Source organism: Eschrichtius robustus, chromosome 18 (genome assembly GCF_028021215.1).
Source record: "Eschrichtius robustus isolate mEscRob2 chromosome 18, mEscRob2.pri, whole genome shotgun sequence".
NCBI lineage: Eukaryota > Metazoa > Chordata > Mammalia > Artiodactyla > Eschrichtiidae > Eschrichtius > Eschrichtius robustus.
Window position 1 is genome coordinate 57,204,475 of NC_090841.1, and position 17,648 is coordinate 57,222,122.

General features: G+C 33.5%; 1 pseudogene; it reads left to right on the forward strand.

Annotated features, from left to right (window-relative positions):
• Window positions 1-17,109, forward strand: part of LOC137751875 (protein enabled homolog) — a 137,196-nt pseudogene extending 120,087 nt beyond the window's left edge.
• Window positions 17,110-17,648: the final 539 nt, after the last annotated feature.

A 17,648-nucleotide genomic window follows, 5' to 3' on the forward strand; every position in this document is an offset into this window, starting at 1 on the left:
ATGCCTTCTGTTAAAGCAGTATTTTCCCCTTATATATATTCCATAATTAAAATTTAGGTTCAGTCAAGGGCAAATAAATTATTTTGTTTTTCTAAAGTGAAATTTTGGAAGATTACGTATAGGAGAATGCCTACCTTCTCTCTCATAAAGGTTAAACCTTTTTGTAATTTATGAGTTTTCAAACACAAAGTCATTAATATTTTTTTTAATGTTGAAATGAGTTAGGATGGTACTGGATAATTATTTCAAGGTTTTGATAAATGTATTGATACATTGTATCTAACATTAATACAAGGCAAAGACTATTCTCCTGGTTGAGCTAAACTATAAAATTAACTGATTTTCTGACTTCATTTAAACCTCAGTCTCTTTTATAGTGGTGATTAAGTAAGAATAGTGTACCATTGACAGTAAAGGACAAACACAACATATATTTTCATTCAAATTTGTTAATTCTCTACAGTTTTTGGACAATGAAGCGTTCTTATTAAAAGAAAAAAGCATTTACTGTCAAACCATTATGGTCAAAGTATAGAAAATGTGCTCTTATCAAGAATTACATCAGAATGGATTCCCAAATATTTTAGGTAAGAGGCCTGTATTTTTTTTTAAATGACACAGTTTGAAAACCATTTAATCAAGTGTACAAATAGCTAATAAAATCTAGGGTAAAAAAATCTGTGTTCTTTTAATTTTGTACTCCCATCTTCTAAAGTGTAATGGGAAAAGTGCATAAGTAGAGGTCAGGAAAATTTAATATAATTTTAGTTTCGTTTTTAAAACTGCTAATGCACTATTCACTAAATCGCTTCCACAGTCTGTCTTAGTTAATATATTTGTAAAATATAGGTGAAAATTAGATGCTTAGTACATTCTTGGCAGTAAATATTATAATTTTAATGTAATGAGTGCCTGGACACTTATCTTGACCAAAGAATAGAGTCAGAATTTCTTGTGAACTTGGAAAGAAATCTGTTATAATGCATTTTATCCCTCACTTCTTAATGTCATAGGAATTCACTCCATTGTCTTGCATATTTTTTTGATTGAGTAAGCAGGGACTAGGAGACAAAAATAAGATAGATAACAATTCCTTATGCTATACCAGAGGTTCCAAGAATTCATCATTAGCATCATTTTATTAATTATTTTTCATAAGAAAATTTACTTTTTGGCAGGCTTTATATTTTAAAGGATAGATATACAACGCATTTTATTCTGCTGAAGAAATGCCATTGCCCTGAGGGAAAGTTTGCATAGCACACTGTCTGGGATGCCATGGTAATTGAGAAATTAAGATATTAAGCAACTTGGGAAATGGCTTGGAAAAATAGAGCATTCTCCAAAAGGAGGCAGATACAGACATCAAACACTGTATAATAAAGGGGGAAAAAAGTGAAAGTTAACATCATTTGATGTATTCAGTTGAAGACTATTATTGAGGTACTTCAGTTTTCTAGAACTATACTTTTCCTGGTAATATTAAAATACATGTGGAAAGTCCATGCAAAAAAGATCATAACCTATTAGGTAGTTTATAGTCTAGTGTCATAGGATTAAAAAAATAAAAACAGAGATATAAAAAGTCATATTGTAAAGTCAAGGCAAAATAAAATAACTGTGGTTATTTATGGACTAATGAACTACTCTGTGAACTAGGTCTTATGCGTTTCTAAATAACAATTCATCCCCATAAGTTAGTTAAATATAATTAAAACCAGACATATGCTGATAAAACAATTTGCCAATAAATATATCAAGCCATGAATGGAAAGCACAGCCACTACTCAAAATAATTAACAACTAATTGCATTATTGCATCTTTTTAATGTAAATGCTAAAATAAAATGCTACTATTTGGTATAAAATGGACATTTACAGCTCAATTTTAAACAGAATGAAGATATATGATATAGCTGTCTTATTTTCCTTATCTTGACTGAATACCCTGTATGTACATTTACATAGATGATTTGTAATTTTTTTCCCTTCTGAAAATCATTTCTTGGCCTAGGTTAAAACATCAATGAGATCAGAAGTTATTTTGTAGATTGCATTAATTAATTAATTAATTAATTTGAGGCTTAACAAAGGAATTTCTAAGATGCAAAAATAGACGCTATTGACATTACCTTTCCATGTTTCTTACATACTTTAGAAAATAGCAATGTTAATAGTAGGTTAACAAGGTTTCTATTAATTGATTATCAACTAAAAATAAAAATGTACATACATTTTACTGTATTGTGATGTTAGATTTTTACAGCAGTTACCATGTTTATTCCAGACATCTTTTTTAAATCTCTATCTCTGCAGTGAAACTAAATGATGTTTATTGGAATATCTCATTTTTATATATTCAGAGTTGAAAATACTCGCTTTTTAATCAATGTGAACTGTCATGGAACATTATATTCTTTATTAGTATATGTATACTAAATTATTCATAAATTTCTAATATATCAAAATATCTCTTAATGCATAAGAGAGGCCATTACTATCATGGTATGATCTATGGACCACTGGCTTTATGAAGGAGCTAAAAATTCAGAATCTCAAGTCCTATCTCAGAACTACTGAATCAGAATCTGTATTTTTTGATAATATATTTTTATTAGTTTTTGGGTACATTAAAGTTTGAGAAGCAGTGGTTTTGGCTGTTATAAGTAAAAGAATCAACATATTTTATGTAATATAAATATTACTATATGTAATAATATATGAAGAAATGTTTTTGATTCCCAATTATTATGATTATTGTCAATAAAGTAATTAATTTACATCTCTGAATTAAAAACACTGTACTATTTCAGTATTGACAGACTAATTTAAGATACATCATTTAATCAAGGTTCCACGAAATATGAGAAATAGAAAGGAAAGAAAACAAAGGAAAGGAAAGAAGAGAATAAAAATCAGCCTAATCTTTCTTTTAATTATATATTATTGGGGATTTTAGATGTTAACAGATTCCAAATTACCTAATAAGCAAAAAAAAAAAAGCTTCAATGTCCTGATTTATGTCTCAAAAGATGTCCAATATCTATAAGACTTGCATACCAACATTAGGTAAATGAGAAGCAAAACTCGCTTGTAAGCAATTTTACTTACTGATCTAAATTAAATGATTAATGGCTATTCTTTAGGAAAACCATTTTGATTATATTTAATATGAAATAAGTTAGGTGTAGTTGTCATACCTGCGCTGCCATAAAAATATTTTTCCAGGGACTTCCCTGGTGGTGCAGTGGTTAAGAATCCACCTGTCAGTGCAGGGGACACAGGTTCAATCCCTGGTGTGGGAAGATTCCACATGCCGCGGAGCAGCTAAGCCCATGCGCCACAACTACTGAGCCTGTGCTCTAGAGCCTGTGAGCCACAGCTACTGAAGCCCGTGCACCTAGAGCCCGTGCTCCACAACAAGAGAAGCCACCGCAATGAGAAGCCCGAGCACTGCAACTAGAGAAAGTCCACATGCAGCAATGAAGACCCAATGCAGCCAAAAAATAAATAAATAAATGAATAAAATTTTTTTAAGGTATGTTTTTCCACAAATTGAACTGCACTTGAAAAAGTCTGCAACAATTCCGTAACATACCAGGCAAATTTTAGCAATTTTGCATTAATTTTATCCTTTTTAGAATATTTTTTTCTCTCCAACATCCCCATGACAGAATTCCTCACTTTTTTCCAGTAATCTCAAATATCATCTGCCTTTGAGGCCTATCCTAACAAGATTATTTAAAATTGAAAATGCCGCCAGCCCCTGTTTTCCCCTCTTACACTCCGTGTCTTCCTTAACCTGCGCTAAGCTATACACATTAACCTAGTAGAATTGCACATTAACCTTCTACAGTACTGTGTGATTGACTTATTTCTGTTATTAATTGTTAATTATATGTCTCCTGCAGGACTCTTATCTCACATGCACCCTAATCCATCCCATGTACCTCAAAGACTCTGGCACATAGTAAGCCCTCAATAAATAGGTGTTGAAGGAATGAAACAGTAAAGAGCCTTCTATTTATTAAAAACTTAATGGATACTAGGTTCTATGCTATGTCGCTAGACACGTTATTCCTCTCATGACCTGTGTAAATTGTTTGAGTTAGAATTAAAACAATGAAAATGATATTAAAATGTGTTAATAATTTTTACTGAAAAACACTGTGTTAAGGGATTTGCGTATATTTTCTCTTAATCCTCACTAGAACCCTTAAGGTTAGTAGTATATGAGCCCTGTATTAAATGTGAGGAAAATAAATAATTTGCATAGGTTTCTTACCTCTAAGCAACTGAAACTGACTTTAGGTTACTTTAATTGTGTGTGTGTGTGTGTGTGTGTGTGTGTGTGTGTGTGTGTGTGTATTTATTTATTTATTTATTTATTTATTGGATATCTCATAGAATCAGTTGAATAATTTGGAATTAACTGTAAAGTTACCTGGAGAATCTTTCTAAGAAAATGGTAAGGAATCACAGGAATTCAGATTGTGGGAAACTGTGCCAAAATGATGCCACAGAGTCTGCTGAACGCATTCTCCTCCTGCTGATCGCTGCTCATGGCATTGCCCTATCATGGTTATTGGACTGAAATCCACTTTTCATTCTTGGCTACTACTACTGGTGAACATCAGATGCAGGTGCTACAGGACAGATTCTGGCAGCACTACAACAATGCTATAAACTGCTATTTTGAGTTACTTTGACTTCAAAGTCTTAGAAATTCTTATTTAAATGCATTTAATTATGTAAATTTTCCTTCCTCACTAAATAGAGAAAAGTGAATTAAAACAATGAAATATTTTTCAGTAATTAAATTGAGAAAAAATAAAATTTAGAATCATTCAATTTTAGTAAGTGTGTAGCAAAGGCATGTTAAGGTAGAGGTGGAAATGTATACTGCCATAGTCATTTGGGAGAACTACTTGTCTGGATCCAGTGATAACATTAGCTTAATTTTTCATCAGTTGATTGCACTTAAAGTAGAATTCTATAGACTGTGTCTCAGAAAAGTATATATACATGTTTGACTAAGGAAAGGTGTATAAGGATATTTATTGTACCCTTGATTGCAAAAAGAAAAAAAAACTGGAAAATATAAAATCTTATCAATACAGAAATGATTAAATAAATTTTGTTTCACTTTTAGTATTGAAAATATGATGGCAGCTCTGTTTATTAACATGGAAAATTCATAGTGTGATGTTAATTAGACAAACATGAAAGATAAAGTGTAACAGACATTCAGAGGAGAATTATTTTAATAGATCTCTATTTAGCAGATTTTGCAGATCAATAACACTCTCCTTTCCCTCTTTAAAACTTTTCTACTGATGCTTAAAGCATGGTTACCACTGGACACTTGCAGGTTACTCTCTACTGAACAATACCTGGGTGTACTTTTGTTCCTAAGAGATGAAATGTATGTCAGTATGGTAGACAGAATAATGCCTCCAAAGATGTCCATATTCTATTCCCCAGAACCTTTGAATATATTGTATTACATGGCAAAAGGACTTCACAGATTTAAGGATTTTGAGATAAAAGGATTTATCCTGGATTATCCAAATGGGTGCAGTCTAATCACCAGGACCTTTATAAAATGTAATTCAGAGGGCCAGAGTGAGAGAGATAAAGGATAAGAAGAAAAAGGTCAGAGATTAGAGAAGATGCTGCCCTGCTGACCTTGTAATTTGAAACAGCAGCAATAGGAAAATAATTCAGTCAGTTTTCTTGGTTTTTAAACTTTTTAATGTCATTTATTTTATAGCTTTAATTATATTATTTCATTAAGCACTGCATAAACCAATAAAATGTGTATGCAAAGAGAATTGCAGTTTTTATGATTTTGATGGGCTTGATAAGTGTAAGGGAAGGAAAATCTATTGTCTTAGTTAGGAATTAGCAGGGCAACTATAAAACTAGGCAAAACTCATAATAACCTAGAAGAGTCCTGGTTTCAGATGTTTTAAAAAAATACCTTAGTATAAAACTGTTGAAAAAAATTGTGTAACTAAAAGAATGGAATAGGCAGTTGGAGAAGGTGGCTCAGAAAATATTGAAAAACCATGATTTCATAGGTGGCAGAAAACACTGCCAATGATGCAACTGAAATAGGTCTAACTCTTCTTTAAGGAACCTGAAAGAGAAACTCATAGATAACGCATCTTAGACATGGTTAGGAAGTTCATATAAGACTCCAATTAATGAAATCATATTTAAAATAGTCTTGGCTCTACATCAAATGATTTATGAATGATTTAAATAAATGATGAATAAAGACCATCAATACCAATTATTAACCAGTAATTACTTGTCATAACTAGCTATTGACAATCATAAATAATTAATACTTTCAATGAATAATATATAAATAATAAGTTGATGAGTATTTAACTAAGTTTACATTTCCAGCAGGTGGATGATTAATAACAGGGCTTCAGAATTAGAACATAAGCAAGGTCTTAAAGTGCAGCTATAGAAGTTATTTATATGGATAAGTACTTCAACAAATATTTATTGAGTGTCAGTATGAGCTAGGCACTATTAGAGGCACTGGGAGATAGAGCAAATGGGGACAAGCTATAAACAACACAAATAAGTAAATTATTCATTATGATAGAAAGTCATGAAAATGCTATTAAAAAAAAAAAAAGGCAGGGTAAGGCTATGAAAAGTACCATGAATGAGGATGATACAATTTAATAAAAATGAATATTGGTGACCTTGGGAGACCTGGGTGGTGGTTTGAGATTTCGAAAGTTCTCTTTTGATTGATTTTTCCCAGTGAGGTAGAGATCAATATCGTAAGGTGAGAGTGAAGTTTGGGGAGAAAGTATAGGATGTTTTAGGACAGCACAAGTGTGTGGACTGGGGAGGAGTTTTGTGATCTCTCCATTCCACTGGAAGCTTGTGATCATTAATTTAAAGTGAGAACAGTTTAAATAATTCTGTGTGTTTTCGCAGCCTTGTTGATCAGCCTGGGTGTAGGTAGGGTCAGAATTGGATTAAAATACCACACTTGTATGTGTGTAGTTGATTAAGATGGGGTTTCATAATGCCTCTAGGAATAGAGAGAGAAAAAATGAAGAGAAGATGGAAGAAAACAGATACCTGAAATCATCCATAGTGATGGGGAACCAAGATTAAAAGAGCAGGAATAAGAAACAGAGAAACAGCAGTCAGTACAGTGAATAAGGGTAGTACATGCTCAAGAACAGCAAGAAATCTCTGGTCACTGGAAAAAGAAACATTAAATTTTTAAAGTAATTTCAACTGATGAGTAACCTTTGAATAGATTTTATTGTTGTAATTGCTGTTTAATTTTAAGTACTAGGTTGGTTTGTTTGGAAAGCATAAAGAGCCTGCATCATTTATTTTTTGTATTCACTACAAAATCAATCATCATAAGGCTTCCAAGAATGTTAGGAAGCAAGGCTAAAAATTGTCTGTCAATTCTAAGACAAAGGGTCATGTCAGCATTTTAAAAATATTAGTTCGATTAATGTAAATGATTAATAGAAAAAAATGATATTTCAGTGCTATTTTTACTCTTTTTATATGTGAGTGGATTAATTTTTTAAATAGCTAAAGTTGCTAAAATACTAATATGTTCATTACTTTCTGAGTCGCCTATGAAGCACTGTACTTATTAAAGTTTTACGAGCTTGTATTAATATAGATATTTCAAATTTATTTCAGACTATAAGTTTAGAATATTTCAAATATATATTTATTAATTTTAAGTTTTAACAACAATTAATGATAAATCCAAACATAACTGGTTTAATTAATAAAAGATTCGAGTTCTCCATCTGTATTCAGAGCTTATAAGTATAATAAATAAAAACAAATTAATTTTTTCTCCATACATTTTATTTTTCTAAGAACACATTTGTGTGACATTTTTCCGTGAAAGAGTTTTACCAAGAGGCAGTGCTTCCAGCTTGTGTCAAGTTTTAAACTCTATTATGTCTGAGGCCAATTTTACTTGATATAATTTGATAAGCACTTAAATTAAATTTCTAATGTATCCAGAAGTTTTAATAAAACTTTAAACAGAAAACATTCTTTCAAATAAAGGGTGAATTCAAGTATTTAGCTGTAATGGAGCATTTGGGAAATATTCATTTCAACACTGACCATGTTTCAAAGATTAACTCTTTTAGCTTTGAGCTGTGGAGATAATTTTTTTCTTTTGTAATTTAATTACATTTGAAGCCACTGTTTTCAGTGATATGAAGTGGCAAAATGGAAAATAACAGTTGTTTTGAAAATGGATGCAAAGGCCCCAAAACTTTTAAATACAGAGATAAAAACATCTCTCTCCCTAGGAATTCATTTTGCTGAATTTTAAACACTTTTTCCTGTGGAGGCAAATGGACTTCCTACAAATTGGGAGCATTTAATAACCTAGTTGGTTATTCTTGGCATCATTATGAGGCAGCTGCTGTACTCATCTATTGCTGCTTCTTTTAGGGATGTGTGTGTTGCAGAAGCTTTTGTCCTTCTCCTGAGACAAGGCTCTCTCTATTATATTACCTTTATTCTCATGGCCCTTAGGTCTAAACCCTGCCCACTCATCCCTGATCGACAGATCTCAGAGGCTCTGTCAAGGCTGCTAGTCTCCAAGGCCATCAAACTGTCATTCAACCTCCCAGTGCCATGACTAAATCCAAAAAATGTTCTTCATTGCTATTAGCTCAGCTGGGGAGCATGTTCTCCTTCTTTAGTACTTGTTTTTTTGTTTTTGTTTTTATTCTGAAAGTGGCTTTATCTTTAATATAGTCAAAGTATGTTTTAACAAAAAATAGCTTCCATATAAATTTTGTTTTAAAATTTTTTACCAAAATTTATATGTTGTTCAAAACTAAACTATAACAAATAGCAAGTCTATTAGAGAGATAAGTACCATTATAAGAATAGTTGGTTTATACTACAATTCTTTATTATGTTGATCTTTGACATTTTCCAAGATTATAGAGTGTGCCTAGGGTTAAAAAAGAACATATAAAGGGTAATGATTTTTTCAGATAAAGTGTTATATATAAATATTCAGAAGTTGATGAATAAGGATGACTAGTTGCAATATTTTCCAAAGATTGTTCTACAAAAATAAATATATTTTGGGGTGATCAGCAAAATACAAAATGCATTAATGGGTCTCAGTTGGATATTGATTATCCCTGTGGTGTCTTCAATAGGTGGATCCAAACTAATACTCAGTGTTAGAGGTTAGGTAAGCTTTGTTATCTAAATCATATCACTTCCTTTTGCTATAAATGCAAGTAAAGTAGGTTGTTTATCTTTTGGAAATTAACCTATAGTTTAGTTACCCATGCTAAAATACCCTGTGACTGCTAATATAAGACTTTTCTGATAACTGTTCCTGTAGCATGAGGTTTAGGTCTGGAAGTCTAAAGTATTTAATTCAAAGAATATTAATCAGTTGCCTACTCTGTACAAGGCAGTCTTCCAGTGCTGAGGATATATCCAGAAATAGAACAAAGGGGATTTTTCTTTTTTACTCTAAATGAATAAAAATATATTCCATCTTCAGCACAAACTTTTGACTTATACCCATAGCCCCAAGGACAAGGAATTAAAATAGAGCGAGTTAGATGGAGGATAGTCAGAATAAAGTATTAGCAAAAGAACTTGAGCTTCCTATCGATCAATGAAGCAGAAGATTGAAATCATAAAATTATATTTCCTACGCTTTACCGTAATTAATTCTTTAAACAAATATTCAACCCTTCCTAAGTACTAAAGTAGTAGGGGAAAATTTTTTTAATTATATTTTAATTGTTGTAAATATCATCAGAATTAATCCTATGATATTTACAGGATATTAATAATCTGAACTCATATACAAACATTAAAAATGGACACACTTTTTCATAAGTAGGTTGACTTGTGTATATATATTAAATTAAACAAAACTGACACATTTGATATTGTTTTAATTAGAGTTTAATTTTGAAATTTTAAGTCATTTAATGTAAAACCTCATATGGCTTAAATCAGGGGAACGTTTTCAACTGGAATGTTACAGAGTATTTAAGAAGTAGAAAAATATCTTGACTCTTGACTAACAACCAAAATATGAGAGAAAATGAAAATATATCCTGGAATAGTTTATGTTTTATCTTCCTAATGTCTAACTTCTGAATTCCTCTTCTCTCTTCAATTGAGACCATTAATAACCCCATCCCAATTCCATCTCTCATCGTTAGGACCAGTCTTGACAATAGACATGTGTATTTAAAACAGTTTAATGAGTCACACTACAGAACTTGCTCTGGTACTATAGTCTACTAGATTGTAAGCCTTCTGACAACAAGTACAGGTCTTGATTATCACTATACCTCCAACAGATATCACAGTCTGGCACATGGTAGGCAGTTGACAATGATTTGATGGATGTATAATTTATTCCTGTTTTGTGTCATTTCCTGCCATTCTCAAGCCATGAAGCAAAATTAGAAATACTTACTGTGTTGTGGTGGAGTTCTGAGGTTAAAGCATGCCAGTGTCTGTTTCTATCATGATTCTGTAAATATCTGCATTTGTTGTTTGGAGCCAATCTAAAGATATAGATTGTCAAAACAGAACAAAAAATCATGACTCACCTGTATGTTACTTACAAGAATTTCTATTCAAATTCAATAGCATAGATAGGTTGAAATAAAATAATGGAAACAGATATACCATGCAAACATTAATAAAAAATAAGAAAGCAAGAGTGGCTGTATTAATATCTAATAAAATACACTTTCGAGCAAAGAAATTCTCAACACAATGTGATGGTTTCTAACTTCAACTGTATATTTCTCCTGAGAAAAACATACCTTTTGTTCCTTTGTCCACCTTTAGAATGTTTACTTTTTTCATTCTCACATCTTCTGTCCCCAAAATTTTATTTTTGAAGATAATTATGACATTCCCATGAAGACAAACAAAATGTCCCCTCTGATTTTCCATCTGTATACCGTCATTACAGACTTGTCTTATTTCTGTGAACTTACAACCATATATCTGCTCTCTATGCTATATTGACAATAGTTCAGAATGGTATCTGTATAGCTTTGTGCCACCAACACTCATTACAGTGTCACAATTGATAAATAATTGATCACTTAATAGCTACATATATGATTAAAGCAAGTCTTTCAGTGTTCTAAATAAACATTGTTTTGGTAAAAGAGCACGTATTCCTAGAAATCATATCCATCCTTATACAATATTGTTTTCTACTCTGAGACCATCTGTTACCTATAGCTACCCAATATGTTTTGCACTCCATCTCTGTATTTTGATAATTTTTGACACTATGAGTCCTACCTTCTCAAACAGAATTAGAAAGCCTGCATCCACAGGATCCCTTTCAAGTAGAGAACAGTTATTTAATCCAGTTACAGTTATTTAATCCAGTTATTTAATGCAACCAAGCAAGATTTAGATATAGAAGTGGTCAACACCTAAAAGGAAATCAGTCTTCTGGCAACCTATGAGACAGGGTGTCCTGCTCCTCAAGGGTGGCAGTAGTAGAGTTTCTGATACCAATCCTTGAATGTCATAGGAGCCACTGATAGTGGCAGTGATGTTTAGGTAGAGAAATCACTGCAGTGTGTGGAACGTTGTTGCTACCTTTTTCTTGCTTGTTTTGGCCTTACCAGAGATTCTGTAAACTGGCAAATATCCATTAATGAATTCTGTTTCTGCTTAAGTGACTCATTGCATTGTTTGCAGCCAGGAATCCTGAACAATAACCACTCTGATGTTACAGTATGTTTGTTCTTAGAACAGTTATTTTTGATGGTAATGATAATAAACTTTTACAAAAATCTTCAATTTTTAGCCCATATGCTGCTATAGGAAAATGAGCTTACCTGGGACGATTTGCTCTTTTGGGGGTTTACTGTATGGTTCTCTCATGACTCATAGATTTGCTTTGGGTACATAATTTACATTAAACAAATTGCTAGCAGCTCAGGCAAAGAGGGTTGACTATATGTAGTTGACTTTCTCAGACAGACAAATTCATTTGTCTTAGACTTAGGCTAAACATAAAGACAGATTCCTGCTAAGAGTATGAAGAAGTAATGTTAATGCTCTGAGTCAATCTGGGGTTTTAAATAGTGTGAGTGCTCAGGTGAGGTTTGTACCTGTTCCTAATATCTATGACAAACACTGTGAAAATTGCATTTCTTGCCAGCTGGGACTCCATAAGCAACTGTAGATTTATAAGTGAGTATGCAAACGAAGTAGAAAAATAGTTATAACTTGTATAAAACAAACAGAACAAATATTCATCTTTATTGAATGAATAAAAATTAAAATTCCATAAACATGCATTTTAGTAATGTGATTATTGGCTCCATATTTTATTTCTATATTAATAATTTTTTTAACTCTCTGCCACCCCCATTTTACAATCAATCACTTTAGCAAATATTGTTTGGAGAGCTACTATATATATTATAATGTATATAGTGAGCTATATATGCTATGAATATAGAAATGAAAAAGACAAGTCTATACCCTGATAACATTACACTTGAGAAGCAAAAGGAAAGAATGAAAGAAGTAACGTTTTATTATGTACTTGATGCTATGGACTCTGAAGAAATTTTTACCAATGTTGACAGACTTTGCTCATAATAGCCTTATAAGTGAGGTTTCATATAAATAGTGGATTCTGTTGTGGTTTAATGAGGGAACAGACATTCAGTCCATGTTTAGCTGATTTTTAAAATTAGGTCTTTTCTCCTCATATATAGTTCTTACCCTTTTTATAACAATGAAGTGTAATAGGTAGTCTTACATGATTTTAATTGTATTGTAACATTTATGTAATACTAAATTGCTATATATTAAATAGCATGTTATTATGAGTATATTATTAGTAATAAAAGCAGGTATATATATTTGAAAATTAGTTCATATATTCCAGCTATTATCTGTTCCATCACACAGACAATATTTGATGCTCATCTGCAGTAACTCCATTGCCCCAAAATCACATGAATATCTTAGAATTCCTTGCCTTACACTCTGAGAAAAAATTATTAATTCAAGATAGAACAACTGTAGTGTTTTTATAACATGCTCCTCAGAACAGTAGTTAATAATAGTAATACTATTTCTTAGTTGGAACAAAGTTGCTGAAATAAACTTGTCAAATTTATGAGTTAAACAAAATTTAACTGCAGTACTCCCCAGGAGCTGTATTTTGCTAAAATTCCTATGGAGCTCCAAAATGACCATGTAAAACAGTGGGCTTTCTGAACATAAACTACATATTACTTTTCTCACATGATACACCAAAAAAGACGAAGATTTAATGGAATATGTTTTGGAAAATATTCTTTTACACGGTAATCTGACGTCACTGGACAACTGATTGATCAGACACCAGGCAATAATTGGGAGGTTACTGCAATAATCCAGGAAGATTTTTTGAGGGTTATTCTCATTTTATGAGAAATAAGCAGGAGGCCTGGCACAGTGACAGACTGTAAAATATAGGTTAGACAGGCAACCAACTGTACTTAAAGACAGACATAAGAATGTACAAATATAAAAATAATACCTATTGTTTATTGATAATTTATTGATACATGCTCTCCGCTCATCTTAGTATTTTCATGGGTTGGTTTATTTAATCATTATCCTACAGCCCCATTTACAGATGGAGTCTCTAAGCAGAGAGGTTCAATCAGTACTTTACCCAAGGTAACTCATTTATTTATCTTTTTTTTTTGAATTTTATTTTATTTTATTTTTTATACAGCAGGTTCTTATTAGTTATCTATTTTATACATATTAGTGTATATATGTCAATCCCAATCTCCCAATTCATCCTACCACCACCCCTCCCACCCCCACTTCCCCCTTTGTTGTCCATACATTTGTTCTCTACATTTGTGCCTCTATTTCTGCCTTGCAAACCAGTTCATCTGTACCATTTTTCTAGATTCCACATACATGCGTTAATATACCATATATACCATATTTGTTTTTCTCTTTCTGACTTACTTCACTCTGCATGACAGTCTCTAGGTCCATCCACGTCTCTACAAATGACCCAATTTCGTTCCTTTTCATGTCTGAGTAATATTCCATTCTATATATGTACCACATCTTCATTATCCATTCATCTGTCAATGGGCATTTAGGTTGCTTCCATGACCTGCCTATTGTAAATAGTGCTGCAGTGAACATTGGGGTGCATGTGTCTTTTTGAATTATGGTTTTCTGTGGGTACCAAGGTAACTCATTTAGTAAGGGCCAGGACAGACTTACAATCCAAGAGTCTACGTTCAGGCCTATGTTCCTAAACGCTATAGTACCCAGAAACTTATCTGATGTATCCTAAAAATAACATTTGGTTAGACAGTTCTCCCAAAACACCAGTAGAAAAGAATGTACATAAGGAGGACACTGAGAAATCATGTAAGAAGAAATAAAAAAATAAATTTAACCTTAGATATAAGGAAATAACTTACTTAAATATAGCATAAAAAAAATCTCAGAATTTCTGTATAACTAAATGTATAAAAAATGAAGAGAAATTTTGAATGAAACAAAACATAAATTGGTCTCTATGCAACATAGATTTTTTAAACTTAGAAATAAGGATTTGGACATTATGGTCAGAACTTCACTGGATTTGTCCTTTGAAGAAAATCCAGGGCTAAGTTAGGAGAACACATAGTTTTGGACATCTATTCTTGCCCTACCTCTGTATTCTAATCAAATAGATCTCTTTGCCCAAAAGATATTACCACCTTAACCTGAACTCCTACTGGCTGGAAAGATTTTTGGCAGTTTTGTCTGTTAATTTATTTATAATTTTGGAATGTTGAACCAAAGTCAAGTAATTCCTTGATTGCATAGCTTTTAGCAAAATATGACTTTTACCAGATATCCGGTGAGCTAAATTTTGCTAATAATATTTCTGAAAGGAATTTCTGATGTTCATCACAAATGCAAGATTAGCTTTTCCATCTGTTGAGATGTTCTTTACTATAGTGAAATATTTTTTTTTTCAAATCTTTCCTTAACATTTTATACAGATGAAATCCATGCTGCTTGCTCCTTCAGGTTATCTCTGATAGTACTTTGGGTATTTCAAGTGTTAACCTGAAAAGTAAAATAATAGAATTTGAGAAGGTATATGCACCCCTATTTTCATAGTAGCATTATTTATAATAACCAAGAGATGGAAGCAACCTAAATGTCTTCGATGAGCAAATGGATAGTGAAGATAGTTAAATGGATAGTGAAGATGTTGCAACAACATGGATGGACCTAGAGGGTATTATGCTAAATGAAATAAGTCAGAGAAAGACAAATATAATACGATTTCACTTATATGTGGAATCTAAAAAACGAAGTGAACAACAACAAAAAAAGCAGAAATTGATTTATAGATACCTAGAACAAATTGATGATTGTCAGATAGGAGGTAGGAGGGTGGAGGGATGTATTTTATCAGCAAAGCAGATTAAAGAGCACAAACTTACAAATATAAATGTTATGGTGCTGTAATATATAAAATAGGGAATGTAGTCAATAATATTGTAGTAATATTAAACTGTGACAGATGGTAGCTGGATTTATCATGGTGATCATCTTGTAATGTATGTAATGTATATAAAAGTCAGATCACTATGTTATTCACCTGAAACTAATGTAACATTGTATGTCAATCGTACTTCATTAAAAAAATAAAGGGTTGAAGTACAATCAAGCTACACAGACCTTCCACCAATGGTGGAACGCTAGACAGGTGTATGGTCTCAATTTTGGCAGCAAAGAAGATGCCAGTGTCTTCGCAAGTGCTGTGATGCATGCCTTCCACGTGTTGAATTCACAGGAAACAGGGCCAACATTGCCTAGACAAAATTCACAGCTACCTGCCCAAGTTCAGAATGGCCCATCACAAGAAGAATCGGAAATTCAAAGGCAACTACAAGAACAGCAAAGACAACAGGAGCTGGAGCGGGAAAGGCTGGAGGGCGAAAGAATGAAAAGGGAGAGATTGGAGGGGGAGAGGTTAGAAAGGGAAAGGCTGGAGAGGGAGTGACTGGAACAGGAGCAGCTGGAGAGAGAGAGACAAGAAAGTCAGGATTGCCTGGAGCGGGAGAGACAAGAACGGGAGAGACTGGAGAGACTGGACCGAGAAAGGCAAGAAAGAGAGCGGCAAGAGCAGCTAGAAAGGGAGCCGCTGGAATGGGAGCGAGAGCGAAGAATGTCAACTGTGCTGCCCCTGCCTCTTCGGAGACTCCTCTAAGCTCTGTGCTGGGAGTCTCCTCTGCTGCTGAGCCAGGCTTGCATTGCCTTGGGACCACCTGCACCTCCACGCCCTCCTCCACTCCCACCAGGTCCTGCCCAGGCATCAGTCACACTCCCTCCTCCCCTAGGACTCCCTCCATCCCATCCACTTCCATCCTCAGGGCCTCCACCTCCTCTACCACCTCTTCCTAATCAAGTACCCCCTCCTCCTCCACCACCTCCTGCTTCTCCCCTCCCTGCATCTGGATTTTTTTGGGATCCATGTCTGAAGACAGTCACCCTTTAACTGGACTTGCAGCTGCAATTTCTGGATCAAAACTTAGGAAAGTGTCACGGATGGAGGATGCCTGTTTCCCAAGCGGAGGGAAGATCACTGGTGTGAATTTGGCCTCATCTAAAACTACGGGTAGTGGAAAAGGACCCCTTCCATTAGGGGTGGTGGGTTAATGGAAGAAATGAGCACCCTGCTGGCCAGGAGGAAGAGAATTGCTGAAAAGGGATTAACAATAGGAACAGAACAAAAATGAAGATTCAGAGCCTGTAACTTCTAAGGCCTCTTCAACAAGTACACCTGAACCAACAAGAAAACCTTGGGAAAGAACAAATACAATGAATGGCAGCAAGTCACCTGTTATTTACAGACCAAAATCTGCACCGTCATCACAGCCCAGTGCCAGAGGAGTCCAGACAGAAGGACTGGACTCTGACAGGCTGAAGCCAAACATTTTAGATGAAATGAGAAAAGAATTAACTAAGCTAAAAGAAGAGCTCATCGCTGCAATCAGGCAGGAACTGAGCAAGTGAAATGCCACATAGAGAAACAAACTAAGAAGAGATAGGACTTTAATCTGGAGAATGAAAAAAAAAAAAAAAAACCCTGCAAAGAACAACTGTTAACAACAACAAAACCCCTACATTCTGTGAGCTGTAAAAAGAAAATGGAGACAAACAGTCAGAAGGAGGGAAAAGACAACATACTTTGAAAGCCTTCAGACATTACTACTATTACTACTTCAGACATTACTACTCTGGCAATAAGCTAGTACCCTCCCAGTTTGATGCTTTTTTCTGACCTTTACAACAGGATGGAAGAGAGTTGTATAGGAGTTCCTGTATCAATTATGCAGAAAATACTAAACCAGTCAGGCAAGAACACCATGCCTTGAAATATTTTCATGTCAAGAGAAAATCACACATTTTCCACAATCCATTGCTAAAATAAAGAGGAGAAAGGCTTTGAGAAGTGTTTTTCAGAGAATGCTGATGAAGAATTTAGCAACTTATGCTATTGTATTGTAAATGTTTCTCTCAGGTTTGTCTTCCTATCACATTTGATATCCCAT